The sequence below is a fragment of the Diceros bicornis genome, chromosome 10, assembly GCF_020826845.1.
Source record: "Diceros bicornis minor isolate mBicDic1 chromosome 10, mDicBic1.mat.cur, whole genome shotgun sequence".
Taxonomy (NCBI): Eukaryota; Metazoa; Chordata; class Mammalia; order Perissodactyla; family Rhinocerotidae; genus Diceros; species Diceros bicornis.
Window position 1 is genome coordinate 23,835,020 of NC_080749.1, and position 13,273 is coordinate 23,848,292.

At 43.3% G+C, this 13,273-nt stretch overlaps 1 long non-coding RNA gene across 1 annotated transcript in view; it reads left to right on the forward strand.

The window, feature by feature from the left end:
• The first annotated feature begins 1,109 nt into the window (after positions 1–1,109).
• LOC131410696 (uncharacterized) overlaps positions 1,110–13,273 on the forward strand; it is a 36,217-nt gene continuing 24,053 nt past the window's right edge. The window contains exon 1 of the long non-coding RNA XR_009221390.1: positions 1,110–1,214. This is a non-coding gene — a long non-coding RNA (uncharacterized LOC131410696). The remainder of the gene's footprint in view (positions 1,215–13,273) is intronic.

The following is a 13,273-nucleotide window of genomic DNA, read 5'->3' on the forward strand; positions in this document are numbered from 1 at the left end:
CTTGACAGCTCTCAAGTCCTCTGACTCAGGGCCTCTGCCATACTGTGCTCTCTCCTAGGAACCCTCCTAACCGCATGCTTTGCCCATTGACCTTGGATTCAGCCCTCATATCTCATTGTTACTTGCTCAGGAAAGCTACCTCTGACCATGAAGACTAACACAGAATCCTCATTATATACTCTCTTGGCACAATAGACTTTTATTTTTTGGCTTTCATCACAGTTTTTACTATTATGTGATTTCCCAGGAAGAAAACCTTTGCTAGAGGAAGCTTAATGAAGGGAATGGTTACAGATGATGGACATGTTGGAAGCAACTGTTGAAAGCCACTGCCATCCCTGGGGCTGGAGGAATGGAGAGTGATCTATCAGACCCCAAGAGCTGGGAATGCCTGGTGGGCGCTGGAATGTGGGGGAGAGGCTACAGAGTGGGAGTTAGAGTCACAGCCGGGGCTGTCCAAAGGAGACACCGTGAGGGAGGAGAAATATCTCGTGGCTTTCCGTCTCCTCCCACCCTCCAATCCTGCCGGTGCTTTCTGTTGGCTGAACCACCCAGGAAGCCAGAAGGCAAAGGAAATGCAGCAGATTGGGGGAAGAGCAGGAAATAGCTCTGAGAGCAAACAAGCAAAGGCCCACGGCTGGCAAGTTATGTACTTGTTTATGTGGTTATTTGTGTACTGCTTGTCTCCTATACTAGACTGAGCTCCTTGAGCAAGGGCTGTGTTAATTTTACTGACCATTGTTCCTCAGTGCTTTTCATACGGACTAACACTCGTCCTTAATATTTGTCCAATGAATGAATGAGTAAAAGACATCCAAGAGTGCCTAAGAATGCAGGAAAAATGCTCTGCCACATTTTGGCAGGCACTAGCTCAAGAATAGGCATACTTTCTCTCCTCCACCTCATCCCTTACCCCAATCCACTTCCTTCTCCAGAAGTTTCCAATTGGGACTTACCATCCTAATTTGGAGTTATGTTTCTGGAAGAATTGACAAAAGAAAAGAAGACTGTGATGCTAATTGTCCACATTCTCAAACACATGCGGGCACACGTGCACACACAGACACACACACACACACTCACAGAGTTTCTTTCTCTTTCCTCAGCCACAGGAGCAGAGCCCTGAGAAGGATCTTCTGTAGTTTGCAGAGTCTGTTCCTTTCACAGCAGAATCTCTTGAAAACTGGGCAGATGCCAGGCTCTTGTTTTCCAAGGTAAATATTAAATAATGGCTTCCAGTCCCTCTGAATTTGAGCAATTCGTAAAATAAAATAAAAATCAAAGTGCTTATATTTATAACCATCTCACAAAATGATTGAAACAAGTTATGTGCAAACGTGTTTTTGGCCCTATTTCCAGAACTTGTCATGAAAGTATTTTAAACTGTTTGGGAGGAACACTGATATTTTGGGTAAGCTCTTTTGGAAATTACAACTTCAAGGAGAGATTATTGTAACCATCACCACAGATGGGGGTGGTGATGGCAGAATCCGGAAGAAAGTGCGATACAGCTGCAGGTGTACTTTCCAACTAATTCTACCTATTGTGTAAAATTGTATAAGCTTCCAGGACCCCCTGTGTTGGCATTGGTGGGAGAGTAAGGCAGGTGAAGACCAGGCTCCCTGGGCCCATGAACACCCCTTTCTTTTTGTGCTCCTTCCTTGATACCCTTAGTGCCCAGTGTGGAAGAGACAGTGGTGTTCCGCAAACATTCCAGTTGCTTTCCCACATTTTCCAGCATGCTCACAAGTTGGCAAGGTTACATGATTGGGCCTGGCTAATGCGCTGTGGTTGGGAATGATGTGTGTCATTTCCAGGCCAAGGCATAGACGAGCTGCCATAGCGCCTGATTTGGACTTCTGTTGAGATGCCCAGCTTGGGTTGCTGAGTCACACATGGAGGAAAGCTGCTTTAAAGAGTTATATAGCGGGGCCATTCTGGTGGTGTAGCGGTTAAGTTCACTCATTCTGGTGCAGCGGCCCGGGGTTTGCTGGTTCGGATCCTGGGCGCAGACCTACTCATCACTCGTCAAGCCATGCTGATGAGTGGACCTACTCATCACTCATGAAGCCATTCCACGTGGAAGAACTAGAAGGACCAACAGCTAGGATATACAACTATGTGATGGGGCTTTGGGAAGAAAAAAGAAAAAGAGGAAGATTGGCAACAGATGTTAGCTCATGGCCACTCTTCCTCAAAAAAAAAAAAAAGAGTTATATGGAGCCACAGCAGACTCTTGTGAGCAAGAAAGAAACCTCTGCTATGTTACACTACTGAGGTTTTTGAGATTATTTGCTACTGCAGCATAAGCTAGCCTATTCTGAACAATGATGTGTGGATGTAATAGAAGCAGGAAGGCTTCTAAAACCCTACTTTGTTTATATGGCTTTGCCTTCTCCTCTCCCTTTTCTCTTTCCCTTGAGAGTGTGAGGAGTTCATTGGGGTGAAAAACAACAAAGTCTGAAAATTGAGCTAACTTGGAATTTGGTCGTGATAATTCCAGATATATTGATCTAGGTCTAACAACAAAAGAAGGAACTCCTGGTTAAAGTGGACAGGCCAAATTCTTCTTTCAAAGCCATTGAACTTTTACTACAGAGCGCCCCCTAGGGAACATTCCTGGGCAGACCCTCCAGGCATCATGTGATTGGGAAGGAGGTGTTAGAAAAAGACTTTTTTTTTTTGGTGAGGAAGATTAGCCCTGAGCTAACATCTGTCACCAATCCTCCTCTTTTTGCTGAGGAAGACTGGCCCTGGGCTAACATCCATGTCCATCTTCCTCTCCTTTTTATGGGACGCTGCCACAGCATGGCTTGACAAGCAGTCAGTGCGTGCCCGGGATTCGAACCCCGGGCCACCACAGCGGAGCATGCACATTTAACCACTACACCACTGGGCCAGCCCCAGAAAAAGACTTCTTGTACCTCAAATGATCATCCTACTATTCCTCAAGAAGACATACTTGTTGGACTAAGACCTTGTCTCTTATTAACAGTCAATGCTTAATGGGCACTTGGGAAGACACTGAGGATGCAAAAATAAAAGACACCTCCAGGCCCCTGCCTACAGGAGTTCACCGGGCTATACTCTTGCAGGTGTAGTGAGACCTTAAAACCAGTGGCCAGCCATGAATAAATTAAGCCAGAGTTAGAGTCTCACAGCCTACAAGACTGACTATTTCATTGCCTTGTGTTATTTCTCTTGTGTCTCTTATCACCATCTGAACTTATTTTCTTATTAGCTTACCTGCTTATTAACTACTTCCTCCATTAGAATGTAGCACCACAAGAGCTAGGGAGTTGTCTGAGTTCATCACTGTATCTCCAGAGCCTTAAAGGAGTGCCTGCCACAGAGTAGATGCTCGACAGTGTATTTGTTGAATGAAATGAATGAAGGAATAAACAGACAGAAGTGCTACTGTCCACAAACATGGACACAGCATCTGGGAAGTCAAGGCCGGATGGGAATTGAGCTTCCTCATGGAGCAGCATGAGAACTATGGGTGTCTGGAGGCCTGGCTGATTGGGAAGGTGGGAGAATTGTTCTCAAAAAAAAAAAAAATTGACAGTGGAAGAGGAACAACCACCCTCACGGTTTTGCCTTAGAGCCAGTGCTAGAAGTTTGATTCTGGTTAAGTGGTTAGAAAATCCCTGGAATCACCTAGTTAGCACTCTCTACCAGGTCACCTCTCCTGATCAGGGCACACACAACCTGTGTATGTAGAGTATAAAGGAGGGAAAATTCAGTTTTCAAATGTGGCAAAAAAAAAAAAAGGATTTCCATGAGGCTGTGCAATATTTCAGAAGCTATATGGTTCTTTGAGTGTTCTACGTCTGTAGGACCTATAAGAATTCATAAGCGAGCCCTTTTTGTGGGTTGCCTGTTGACTATATTCTTATGAAAAGTGGTAGAGAAAATGAAGACAAATGGACTACATTTTTGCAAAATAAAATCATCCCTGAAGTAAATATTAAGTATGTTCTGAGCTGCCACCTCTTAAGCACCATTTAAGACCCTGGCAGCCCGGCCTTCCGCTGGGGCTTCTGGGCACTTGCTTGGCCCAGGGCTGCCAGAGCGCATCCAACTTCACACAGGTGCAACCTGACAGCACTCAGCCCCAGCCGGGCTTCCTTGTTGCAGACCGGGAGATGCTTGGCACTCAGGCAGACACAAACCTGAGAGGCAAACCTTTGGTCGATGAGAAATGGAAGTGGAGAAGACTCTTCCTTTCTCCCCCAGAGAGCAGACCATCGTGAGTCTCACTCACGTATAGGACCTCTTGGAAGAGCGTCCCTGGAGATCCAGCATGCGGCTGCCAGCTTGGCGACCACCAAGGACCCTTCCAGACCCGACTCGTTCTCCCTTTCCCTGCTACCTGGGAATTGTATTCTCTGATAAATATCAGCACACGTTTTGCCTCAGGCTCCATCTCTTGGGAACCCAGGATAAAACACTGTCTAAACATTTTCTCCCAGAAATTACGATAAACATCAAAAGAAAAATATGACTTGAAAGTTAAATATTGATTGTGTGCACATTATTTTCATGTTTATACCACATAATATAAAGAAAAGCCAACTGCTTTCAGGATCCTTTGGAAGTTCAGTTAAAATATAGTCCAAATTCTTGCCAGCAGAAGGGTGCCCATGGATTATAGTAAGTAGACCCTTTGAAGAAAGAATACCTTTCATTAGCAAGCTCTCTAGAATTTCAAAGTTCTTTCAGATTATTATCTCTTTATACTTTTGTAATAATACTACTTTTCCATAAGGGGAAATGGAAAATAGGAAGTTTAATTGACATATTCAAAGCCAAACAATAAGAAGGCACCTGAACAGGATATAAATAGTCTAAGTTTTCTCATCTTCCACCAAGGCTTCTCCCCTTTTACCTCCCTAAGTTGTTAAAAACCACACAGAGAGATGCACACTTGGAGGCAAAAGGCAAGCACATTGGCTGAAATGCGTAGAAAACCTCAAATAATTTTTAACTTGAATAAACGTCGATATTCAAATACGATCCTGCTGCCTGGAAGATAACTTAAGTGTTCACTTGAGCTCTTTCTGTTCTGGATGCTTTGTCCTATGACACAACATTAATAATTTGGCTTGAAACTTATGGTTATAACAAAAGAGTGCAGGTAACTTGTGCCAAATTATTGAATGCCAAGTCTGGGAACCAAGAAAAAAAGATACTGATTTAGAGTAAAAAGAGAAAGAGGAACTAGTACAGAATCTTAAGTTATTCCAACACCAGGAGTCTGCAATTTTATTTTGCCATTTAAAGTGCTGTTCCAAAGATGGCATTTTCAGGTCTATTCCTTGTGGGGCTGTTTGGTTGGCATTCACTCTGAAGGAAGGGAGAGATTTAGGGATCACTGGGATTACAGTAGATGTGCTGGGCTAGAGGCTGCCCCAGGGGGCTCCGTATCTGAACTGAGTCCTTTTCCATCCTTGGAAAGAACAAGTTGGACAGAGAGGAGGTTTGTTGACTGCTTTCCTGGTGTGAAGTAGAAGGGCCCCAGGGGTCATCTTTGGGCAAGATGGGGGATAGACGTCCTCCCCAACAAGGAAGGCAGGGCTGCTGCTAGCCCACACTAATGCGTACCTTCGCATGAATTAGAAAAAGGAACAATCCTCCCAGGGGCCTCTGTTGCTACCACCCTCATGCGATGGCTATTCTGCTGGCCACAGCTCTCCTCTGATGGAGACCGCTGCTGAAATCTCCACTGGCCTTAGGGGAGCCGACAATGCTATTGGTAACCCTCCCAGCACAACAGGTATACATCCTACCTGATGTGACTACTTTTTTTCTTTTTTTGCTAGGACGATCAGCCCTGAGCTAACATCCATGCCAATCCTCCTCTTTTTGCCGAGGAAGACTGGCCCTGAGCTAACAGCCGTGCCCATCTTCCTCTACTTTATGTGGGACGCGGCCACAGCATGGCCTGACAAGTGGTGCATCAGTGCGCGCCCGGCATCCAAACCTGGGCCACCAGCAGTGGAGGGAGCGCACTTAACTGCTACACCACGGGTCCAGCCCCTGATGTGACTTCTAAAGAGACTCAGCTGTCAACTGGGTGAGAGAAGTACAACATAGACTGAAACTTACAAGTGTGACCAGAAGGACTAATCTTAGCTTCCATAGGTTCGGTCTAACTGAAGTGTCATTTGAGTGGGTCCTTCTCACCCAGGTCCTCACCTGCAGAGACCACTCAAAATGCTCCCTTCCTCAGAATGCTTCAAAAAATCCACTTTCCTTGGAATTTAGGCCTTACCATCTTCTTTCCTGCTTTCAAAGAATTCACAATCCAAGGGAGAGATAGAGGACTTCCCTCACCTTGTTCATGCCCTGGGATTAGCATCTGCAGAGGATGCTTGACAGTCCCATGACATATGCCTCTTGGGGAAGGGGGATCACACCCTACTCTCAGGATGGAATCTGGCCAACAATTCCTTTCCCAGTCAAGCTCATTCAGCCATGCAGCACACATGTGGAGCCCAACAATCCCATCCCAGTAGCAAGGTGCTGAGTGCAGACCCCGTCATCACCCCAGTTTCCCCCAGCATCGAGAGAGCAAGTCTGTACTCATCTCCTCAAACAGCCTGGTCTCGGTGCTCATCTCTCAGGAATAATTGTTTAGTTGAAAATTCACATGCATCTCTCAAGAACGAGCCACAATTTTCAAGTACAGGACAATCTATTCCTGTTTTAGGGTGAAGAATTTATTTAATAATTCAGGGACACACTTTACTAAAACATTCAATTCACATTGCTATGCAGTTACTTAATATTTCAGTCTTAAGTATGTATATTTGCTACATACAAGGCTTCCCTAAGGGCAGTATTTGGATACTTACCCTACATTTGCAGGACCGAAAGGGTTCTTTCCAGAACAAAGCGAAGATATGTCACAAAGACAAATTATGGTTTCTGGACCAGAACACCCAAAACTGCAAATAACCACATCATGACAGGTTTCCAACTTTAAAAAACTGACCCCTCAGTCCTTTCTGGTATAACTCATATTTGTCCTAATGAGAGCACTGGGGGAAGCCTTCATCAAGGGTGGCTCAAAGGAATCGCTCCCTTTCCATCCTCTCAGACCCTCAGTCTAGCTCTATGTTTGATGATTATTTTTGGAGTCCACATTAGTCCATATTTCACACTTTCATGCACCCAAATATTTCCTTGCTTATAGCAGGGCTGATATTCCAGATGTATGGAACTTTCTGTCTAATCCTGACAATAAGTACAGAGTATACATCAGTTCTGTATACCCTCCTACTTATTTCTGTTCCTCTTAGCTACAGTAAAGATCCACGCATTTATGAAACATAAAGAGGTTAACTTTTCTGTAATACAGACTCTTCAAACTGTCTGATCCAGCTGCCTGTTACTGAATGACTTTTGACAGGAAGAGGGTAACTTCCAAATTGAGCACCACCTGAAAAATCTGCCCCACTGTACAGAAACAATCCATCAAGTTACTCTCTGATTTGTACAAGTGGACAATTTCCTCTGGCGGCAGCACTTTAAATTGGCTATTTAACCATTTTAAACTAATCTATCCCTGGGGTGCAATCTCTTCTACTTCATGACATCAGGGAAAAACCCAAACCACCATGTTTCCCTGTATTTCTATTCCTCACTTCCTTCCTAGATTCCAAACTAGTTTTTCCAAAATTTTTCTGGATGTCTTATAGGTATCTCAAACCTAAATGTTCAAAACCATGTTCACTATCTTCCCTCACAAATCGGCTTCCTCTGACTCACTTATGTTAGTTAAAGGTGAGTTAAGCCATTCACTCATTTACTAAGTGTTCTAACTCATCTGAGACTCCTCTCTCTCACTACTCATGTCTACTCCATAATCAAGTCCAGGAATTTCTCCTTGCTGTCCACCTCCTGAAGCTCTTCCCTCTTCCCCATCCCACAGGTCTCCATCATGCCTCCTCAGGACTATTTCAGCCAAGTGATGATTTACCACGGAGTTGGGTAAACACGCTGCCTGGGTTCAGATCTGGTCTGCCACAGTCTGTCTGGACTTGGTCAAATTCTTTTCCTTGTCTAAGCCTCAGTTTACTAATCTATAAACTAGGCATAATATTCCTATGAGGATTAAATGAGACAATACATGGAAAAGTGTTCATAACCATGCACGGCACATAATAATTATTTGCCTAAAAACTCCATGAAGCCAAAGACCTTGCCTGCCTTATCTACCACTCCATCCTGGCACCAGCACAGCAGAGCGTAGGGTGTATCAAAAGTGTATCAGAGTGTACGGTGCAATAAATGAGAAAGATTTCATTGTTATTATGATACCTCTCCAATCTGCTCTCTGAGAGCCTTCCAGAATGTGGTCAATTGTATTGTTGTTCAAAGATGTTTCTGCCCATCCTTCTGGGGAGTGTTGTTCTTCCCTGCTCTGGTGTCAGGCTTGGATGTGCAAGTTGCCTTTGTAAGTGAAAAGGGGATGGGAATGTCCTGTGACATATCCAAGCAGAGGCTGTAAGGGCTGGCATGCAGTTTTCTTTCATTCTTTTTTTTTAGTTACCATTTTGTGTGCGTGTGTGTGGTGGGAACACTTAAGATCTACATTCTTAGCAAATTTCAAGTACACAATCTGGTATTATTAACTTTAGTCACTGTAATGTACATTACATCTTCAAAACTTATCCACCTTATAACCAAAAGTTTGTACCCTTTGGCCAACATCTCCCCCTTTTCTCCACCCCCCAGTCCCTGGCACCCACCAATCTACTCTCTGGTTCTATGAGTTCGACTTTTTTAGACTCTACATATAAGTGAGATCATACAGTACTTGTCTTTCTATGCCTGGCATCATGTCCTCCAGGTTCATTCACTTTGTCTCAAGTCACAAGTGGTTTTCTAACCTCTCCTTCCCTGTGCCATGAGACCTGCAATGTTCCAGGTGGAGGGTGTTCTATTAGCGGGTTCTAGAGTGAAGTCAAGTGGAACTGAGCTGGGGTTTAATTGTATCAGACACGTAGAAAGAATGAGCGAGAAATAAGCCTTCCCTGTTGTAAATCATTAAGATTCTGGGATTGTTTGTAACCCTACTTTATCCTGGCTGATCATTCAGAAACACACACATGAATATGTTGCTCTCCATTCACTACAAAATAAGGGCATAATGTTCTTAGCATGACATACAAGGACCTTCAGAATTTGTCCACAGATCACCTCCTCAGTCTACTTCTCATGCCAGACTGTCCTGAGACAGTCTGTGTCTAATCCACACAGAATTTTTTAACATCTCCTAAACATCAGTCTAAAGACCTGTTTTCACCTATCTCTGAGGTCATGTCTCTCCTTGGCACCTGTACTTAAGAAAAACAGAAATATCTTTTGACTCCAGTGAGTTTAAGGCAGGATTTATAGCAGATTATTAAATGGTTTACAAAATCATTTGGAGGACTATGGGAACTAACTGTAGGCTCAGCTGCCAGAGAAGCCTCCCGAAGCCATACCGCAGAAGCTGGCTGATGGGGAGCCGCTGCTTGGACCACAATCACGAAACCTCTACAGCTGCCCGCTGCCAAACCACGCCACTTCTGTTACAGTTGGCACCAGCAAAACCAGGGCTCTTCATCTAATTCCATGTTTAAGTCTCATAAATGCATATGACTGGCAAAGTCCAAATTGGACCACAGTTGCAAGGTTGTCTGAGAAATGTCGTTTTTAACTTCTAGGCCCTACAATACAGGAAGGCATCCTAAAAAGAAGCTGGAATAAATACTGATTGGATCATTCCATACTTGTCCAACACACAGTTTATTAATTTCTATAGTGCTTCACCTTTGGCATGGACTGAAAGTTTGTGTCCCCCTCAAATTCATATGTTAAAGCCCTAACCACTAATGGGATGGTATTTGGAGGTACGGCCTTTGGGAGATAATTAGATTTAGATGAGGTCCTGAGGGTGGAGCCCTCACGATAGGATTAATGTCCTTATAAGGATAGGAAGAGGCGCCCGCCAGGTGACATAGTGGTTAAGTTTCGCATGCTTTGCTTCGGCAGCCTGGGTTCAAGGGTTCAGATACCAGGCTCGGACCTACACCATTTTTCAAGGCATGCTGTGGTGGCGACCCATATACAAAGTAGAGGAAAGATTGGTACAGATGTTAGCTCAGGGCCAATCTTCCTGAAGCAAAAAGGAAGATAGGCAACAGATGTTAGCTCAGGGTGAATCTTCCTCACCAAAAAAAAAAACAAAACCTTCCATTAGTCTTTGGGCGGTGAACGTGGTATAATCTACACAGAAATCAAAATATAATGATATACACCTGAAATTTATATGATGTTATGAACCAGTGTTACCTCAATAAAAAAAAAGAAGCTTCCTGCATCTTGTCTCATGAAGACCCCTTGAGATTCGTAGAACAAGGATCATTCTTCCCATCTCTGAGACGAGGAATCTGAGACTCATGGAAGTCATGTGGTGAAGCCAAGACCAGACCCAGTTTTCCTAGATCCTCGTCCAGTGCCCCTCCCAATATACTCGGGAGTCTGAATTTTACTAATTTCCAGGCCACGAGAATTTGACAATGGAGAGTGATAACTGCAGCTGCCGCTGTTCCACTGCGCCAGGCGGCATTATCAGCGATGCAGGAGAGCTCTCAGAGGAAAAGCCGTCCTCCACCAGGGTGGGGGGAGCCAGCTCCAGGGAAAATAATTAATCCTTCAGTCCTCTGATTCCTATTAGGATAGCGTCTCTCTCAGTTGTTATCTTTAAATGAAGTGAAGTGGGCGTTATCAGAAAAATGGTGCTTCCTCCTATGCTTGTTGGGAAGTTGGAGGGAAGCAAAAATATTTTCCACATTGTGATTTTCACTGGAAGAGATAAGTCTTTGTGGGTCACTCCTACACCTGGTAAATCCCATTTGCTGTTATACAAATCTGACCGGAAAAGAGAATTATTGATTTTTCTGGGAAATAATGAAAAGCTATTCATGCATTTGTGCCTACATGCATTGACTGGTGGTGTGAGAACATTACTATAATACTTTAGGTGGCATTTCCAGAATATGATTCAGTCTCAGGTCAAAGAAGAAATGAATTTAAAAATTCAGGAATCTGAATATTAATTTCATAGTCTCTAAATCTAGAAATTATTGAATCCTAGAATGTTTGAGCTGGAGGAAATCTCAGAAATGATCTATCTAGTAGATTTTAACCCAATTTAGAGCAAGAAAACCCTTTCTTCAAACAAGATGTTATGGAGAACCCCCAAGAAGATAAAAACAGAACTGTTCTCAATGAAATGGGGCAAGATCGCCAAGCCTGATAAACGTGGCCACTTTTTCACAATGCTCCCATCCACCCCACATTTCCAAGGAAACCCAGGCTTCAAAAAACACTGTTCAAAAGCCACAAAGATTGTCCAGTTGAAAGCCATATAGACAGTACCAGCACTGGAATTTGAACCCAGGCTTCTGATTGCCACATTCTTCCCTTGAAAAATTCCTTGGAAAATGTCTTCTTTGGTGACTTTTGCTGATCTCCTGTTGCCTCATTCCCAAGCACTCACACCTACTTCTCTCAGCACTTAAGGGTCGGCCCCATTTGCTAGTAGATCTGCTGGGATTCCTCTGCTCTTGTGGGTCTTATCTTCCAGGCCCAGCCACTGTGCAAGGCATTAAGGATGCATCGGTGACAAGACATTGTCCCTACCCTCAAGGGGGAAAAGAGCGCAGCAGGTTGTTAAAAGGGGAAACCTAGAGACAGCCAGAGGAATGAAAAGATCAAGACACAGATGTTAAAGCAAATTTTTATCTTGGACAACTCCTGTGACAAGACTTTTGTCCTCTTCTTCTAGGGTCTGGATATTTAAAGGGACGGAGCCAGGACAAACCATCTTTTCTTTATTTTACCGCTTTCTGTCTTCTCCATCCAAGCACTGCTCCGAATCCTTCAAGGCAATTGCTCAAAAATTAGTTCCAAGGTTAAATTTTAACAGTGGCATGCATTTGCATAAAAATTAATTGATAGAATTTTCTCAAACTAAAGTTTATCTCCCGAAGTATTTCTTAACCTTTGGCGTCTACCACTGCTTGTCTGTCACTGAGAGCTAACAGATGGCAAAATTAATGAACATATAGTAAAGGAATATTTATGCAAAACTTAGGAGCACGTGATCCTGCTCAGGTTAGCAGCTTGCTTCTTTGCAGACCCGTGGGCTCACAGCTTTATGCTGCGTTCATCCATACAGTATAGGCTGGCATACGTTTGGCGAAGATAATTGTTAATAATTCATATGATAACGATAAGAATATCAATTTTTATGCTTATATATGCTTAGGATATCTCTGCATTGTTGCCAAGAAGCTGGTAGTAGTGGTAGTGTCTGAGAAAGATAATAGGTCTTGGAGCAAGAGGTGGGAGAGAGACTTACTTTTCATTGTATATCCCTGTTCATGTGTAGAAATTTTCACCATGTGCATCTTTTCAGTTTTCAAAGAAATTAAAATTGAAATAAACGTGCTTTAAAAATACTGATGGTGGGGTCTCACCTCACAGATCCTGATTTAACTGTTCTGGAGAGTGACCTGGCCATTGGGGTTTTTAAAAGCCCCCCGGGTAATCAGAATGTGCAGCCAAGACTAAGAACCACAGCTCTAAGCTATTATCAGAAACTCTTTTACTATCACGTGTTGATAATTATAAATTATTTAAGGTAGCTTTTTTGAACAGGAAAGGACTCCTTGAATATCAAAAACTTCCATAGTCTCTCACACCACAGTTGATGTATTTTTGGTATGTGTTGATTGAGAAAATATCAAATGTCAAAGAGCTACTATGAATTAATCTCAATAAAATAGATATACACTTGAAAAATAGCAGTATGTATATAAATATATGTGAGACGCAATTCCAACACTCTCTGCTGGCAATTCTATATTCTTGTATCTTCTCATATAAGAGTTGTATATCTACAGGTGTAAGGGCCCCTTGCAAAATCCCTGGCTCCCTGGAAGTCCACAGTCCACAAAGTGGGAATCACTGAATTTAGAAATTGCCTCTTCTGGACAAGACTGTAGGGAGACATTTTGACCTCTTGGGCATCAGACAACAAATAGCAGGCGTTTCCATAGTGTTGACCTGAGATCTGCTTGTTTTTTGTTATTATTCTGTTTAAATTCCTACCCATGTTCCAATGTCTCAATATCCTCTAGAACACAAACTCCGCCATTTACAATCTTATTTGCAAGCTTTGCCTAAATATGCACCAGGCTTTTCTCTCTCA